Here is a 5,196-nt window from a genome sequence, read left to right as displayed (position 1 = left end):
TAGAAAAGGAATTATATTTGAAAGATTTATTTTGTTTAAATCATTGATCAATCCAAAAAAAAAAACATTGAACCTCACATACTGATTTTCCTTACAATCCTTTGTCTTTTCCTTTTTGGATAAAAAGTTTCATGGTAAATATATCACTTTTACCTCAAGGATTTAAATGGGAGTAACTTTTCCCTTTAAAAGATGATAGGGTTGGCATTTTGATACAGATGTCATCAATGTTTCTATTTCTTGATATCACAGGAATATTCATAGTTCTAAAAGTGAACATATCATGGGCTGGAGTTCCTTAGGCCAGTCTCTGAGTTTTCCTATTTATTTTGTGCATCAATTGTGGTGACAACTTCATTCATGTGAAAACAAACTTTACTGAGCCCTGTGTTCTTGGAAAATAGCAACAGTTAAGAAATCTTTCCACTCCTCTGGGACTGGCCTCCTGCAAAGAAACACCCCTCCCATATGACTTATATAAGACCTAGATGCCCCCTTTCTGACCTATGACCATGACAGATACACACCCTTCAAAATTCCATTCCTTATCTCATAAATCATTAGTTGACTTGTTTGTACCTACTGACTAATTTGAATTTGACCAAACTGTACTTAAGCTGTTCTCCTTCTCCCTTCACCCCTGAACTTGAACTCACTCTCATCAGGAGCCAGTGTACAACCCCACTTTAACATACCCTCTTGGAATGGCTGACCAAAGGGGAGAACCATTCCTGGGTTGACTGTCCTGTTACTCAACTCACTGTCCCACACCAGGTTCCTCCTAGCTTTGCTTCCCTTCCATACCAAAGAAAAGTCCTCTTCTGCTTGACCTTTGAGACTTTGCAGGTCTTACATCTGGATTGTTCTCCTTATTGCAGTAGGTCCCCTTCCCTTCTTGCAATAATCCATTTGAATGGAGTTTCCCCTTAATTAAACCCAGATTAGTTTTTATTTAACACATGTTAACAGTATGTTACCATATTGTTCTTTTCACCACTCTGCAAGAAAACTGTGGATTTTGTCTGTGTGGAAATTTAAGTTCAGTTCACAGACATAATCAAACAACACTTGACAATGTGTGGTGATGGATGTTAACTGGACTTATTGTGGTGATCATTTCTCAACACATACAAACATCTAATCATTATAGGGTATACCTGAAACTAATAGAATGTTATATGTCAATTATATCTCAATTAAAGAAAAAACAACAGAAAACATGACTAGTGTTTTCACAAATACTTGGAATACATTTAAAATGGCAAGTTCACTTCCAAAAGAATCCACACTGAAGATAGAACGTGACCAAGTGAATGTGCGAAAATCAACTGGTTGTGCGATCCACCATCAATAATCCTTCTGCCAGGGAATTAGAAACGTTGGACACTGGAAGGAGCAGCTCTGTGATGATCTTCGTTTGGGTGTGTTCACTGAGGGCTTCAGCAACCCTTGTTTTTGAAGAAGAGGATTATCTTGCTTACCTCTGTGCTGAGGGTCTGGGTGGGTGCTGGGGGCAGGACCTCAGGATCCCGCCAATGCTGCTTGCCTACCTGGTCACCTTGGTACACACCTGGTTCCTAAGACTTTTTTTTATTTGCATTTCCCTTATAGCTAGTGAAGTTGAGCATCTTCCTAATAAGGTTTTAAAACATTTATTTCTAAGTTCTCCAAGTCACCCACCTGTTTCTCAACTAGAAGGGAGCCTGCAGAAAAACAGAAACAGGAGTGGGATAAGAGGTCTAAAGGGCAGATGCAAAGCTGTGGTAAGGACTGAAACCCCCATTGGTTTCATCACCCTCTGAATTAGAAACTCTCAATGGCTCCCTATTGCGGTTACAATAAAATATGGGCTTTTTAGTGGGGCCACAGGATGTGAAACATTTCTGCAGCTTCATCTCCACCCCCATCCCTGGCTCACCCGCTCCTGGTACATTGTGTGGCAACCTCACCGACCTCTGACATTCTTACAAACTCCAAGCTCTCTCGTTCCTCAGGGGCTCAGCACATGCTGTTCCTTCGTCAAGAATGCTCTTCCCTTTCTCTGTGACTGGTTAATACTATTCATCTTTCAGGTTATTCTCTGTTTTATTAGAGAGGGTTGATACCTCTCTGTCTAAATTAAATCTTTGTTATTTTTGTCTTTATAATAGTGCTGATAATTGTGTGTTTGATAATTAATTTCAGTAAAATTATAGATAAATAAATGAGTATTTACTGTGGGTCAGGCATATGCTAAGTACTTTGCATGGTTTATCTTCTGTCTATATTATTTACTGTATTTCACACATGTTTCAGAGAGGTTATAAAACGTTTCCAGGGCATGTGCCCAGGGCACAGCTGGAAAGAGGAGCCCGGATTCCAAAGGAAGCAGTCTGGCTCCAGCACCCTCTTTGCTCCCGAATCTTTTTTTTAATTTATTTTATTTATTTATTTATTTTTTTTATCCTCACCTGAGGACATTTTTCTATTTTTTGTTCAGGTAGAATGGGAGGGGGAGAGAGGAAGAGAGAGAGAAACATCGATGCGAAAGGGACACATCGAGTGGCTGCCACCCGCACGACCAACCAGGGCCGGGGACAAACTGCAACCGAGGTACATGCCCTTAGCGGGAACCGAACCCGGGTCTCTTGGGACTGCAGGCCGATGCTCTAACTGCTGAGCCAAACCATCCAGGGCGCTCCCAAATCTTTTTAAAACTGACTCTGAAGTTGCTCTGTGCTAGGCAATTTGGTAAGCAGTTTTTTTATTGTTTAAAGAATTACAGATGTTCCCCCTTTCCTCCCTCATTGAACCCTCCTCCCCGCTTCCACCCCCACCTGCTCTGGTCAGCAATCTGCATGCACTTATTCAGGGAAGCCGCACAACAACCCTGGAAGGTAGTCCTATAAGGATAAGCATCAGTTTACAGATATGAGAAACAAGGCATGGAGAGCAATTTGCTTAAGGTTATACCCAATTTGAAAGTACATATTTGTACAACTGTGGGACCTCACTGGTGTGGTCCCAAGACCAAGTGACCAAGCCAAGACCACCATCCAGGCAACTTGATCCTCGTCTCTGCTTTAAACCAGCCCTGTACATGGCCTCCAGTGCTGCTGTGCCCTCTGGCTCCTTGGGTGTCTGTTCCGTTTAGCACTCCACACCCAGGACAATGCTAAGGTCAGAGGAGGGACTCAATGTATGTTTGTCAGGTGAATGAAGACCCTGGTGGTCTTTTCAATCATGGCTGAACATTTTGTTTGCTCAAATAAAAATATTTTATTATCAGAAATTATTCTCCAAAATCTTACTAATGCATCTGTCATATTCAGCTGTGAGACAGTTTTGCCGCTTTGATCACTGGTCTAATGTTTTTGGTGACTATCAGGAGCATTGTCAGCAGACAAGTCAACTCCCTCAGAGCAAAGGCGAGAAGTCCCACATCGGCCCCTCAGTTTTTCAAGAAGGATGCCGACCTGTTTCCAGTACGGCAGTGTTTAATTGGCATCTGTGTCCGTTACATATTACCAGGTAACAGACTGCCACAACACTTAGTGGATGTAAACAGCAACCGTTTGTTATTTCTTGTAAGTCTGAGGGTTGCTTGGGCTGTTCTGATGATCTGGGTTCAGCTCTGCTGTGCGTGATGGGTCTTGCTCATGCATCTGGCGTGAGTAGGTTGGCATGAGCAAATGATCACCCGGCATGTTGGCTGATAACTCACCTCTTTTCCACCACGTCCTGTCTCCTTCAGCAGGCTAGCCTGGATTTGTCCTCTTGGCAGAGACAGAAAAAGACAGATATACAGAGAAAACAAGCAAGTACTTGATGGATTGGCTCAAGAAAGCCACATGGCTAAGCCCAGAGTTGGTGTGGGAGGGCAGTACCAATGGGTGCAGGTACAGGAAGGCGGGAAAATTAGGGCCATCAGTGCAATCAAAACATGCAACTTGCAACAGTCTTTACCTGGAAGGACAATCCTGAAGTCACCGCAATCCAATATATCTCAAAAGTTTAGCTGAGAGGAACCGTCATCTTAAAGTCCTGACTGACAGATATGTTTATTTCTCTAACCCAGAATTATTGGGCTTGTAAATGAGTGAGTAACTGGACTATTGTTATGACCCAAAAAAGCCTTTTTTTCACTGAACTCTGTTTTGCTATAATACCATTTTGCTAAGCACCAGCGTTTCTCTTTGGTGGATCTACTACAGTGTTCTTAATGGGCAGGGCATGGCTGGTGAAGGTGTGTGTGTGTGAGATTTTTAGCCTCCAGGGGACATTTAGCAATGTCTGAAGACGTTTTTGGTTGTCATAGCTGGGGGAGGCTGCTGACATCATCTAGTGGAGAGAGTCCAGGAATTGCTGCTCAATACCTTACATTCCATAGGACATCCCTCCATGGCAAAGGGTTACCAGCCAATATATCAAACATGCTGAGGTTGAAAAACTCTAATCTGCTGAAAGAATGTTGTTCATTGTTCTTTTTCTGAGGATTCTTTTGAAAATTCCCCCCCCCCAATCTAAGTGTCAGAAATAGGTATATTTCTGCTGAACAATTGTTTAGGCACAAACACACAATTGAATGATCATTTTGCAATGGCTATTAGAACACTCAGAGTTAAATTTGTCACCGATCTGCATGTAGCAAATACAACCCTATTTTCTATTAGCCTCATTTCTGGCTCTATTTTATGACTTTACCATTAATTTGTCTTCTTATTTTTCAGCTATTTCTAATTTATAATATTTTATTATTTCATAAGAAAGCTGCATTAAATCTTATTTTTGAAGAATCTAGGAGCATAAATAAATAAATTCATAAAATAAAGTATTTCTAGTTTGTGATGAAGGACTTAAAAAATAAGTATATAATGAGAATTGCTATTTATAGCCACTGAAAATGAGCATGAGCTCCCAGATCTAAGGCTTGAAATTAATATGAATTTTAAAGAAACAAGACCAATGAAAACAAAGGGTTGAATAAAATTTGAAGTCCTAGTGCTGAACTTACTCAGCATCTTCTATTATATGTTTGGCGTTGTAATTGGCATATACTAAATTCTCAATAAGTATTTTTTGAAAAATGAATGAAAAAATGAATGAATTGATTTAATTTGTCTTCATTCAGATAAAGTCTTTGAGAGGGGATTTTATTTTAACAGTTTCTAGGTTCAAGAAAATCTCTTTTGATTAAATATGATTTGTTTCTGATGG

The sequence above is a fragment of the Molossus molossus genome, unplaced genomic scaffold (assembly GCF_014108415.1).
Source record: "Molossus molossus isolate mMolMol1 unplaced genomic scaffold, mMolMol1.p scaffold_m16_p_8, whole genome shotgun sequence".
Classification (NCBI taxonomy): Eukaryota; Metazoa; Chordata; class Mammalia; order Chiroptera; family Molossidae; genus Molossus; species Molossus molossus.
This window is presented reverse-complemented; position numbering follows the sequence as displayed.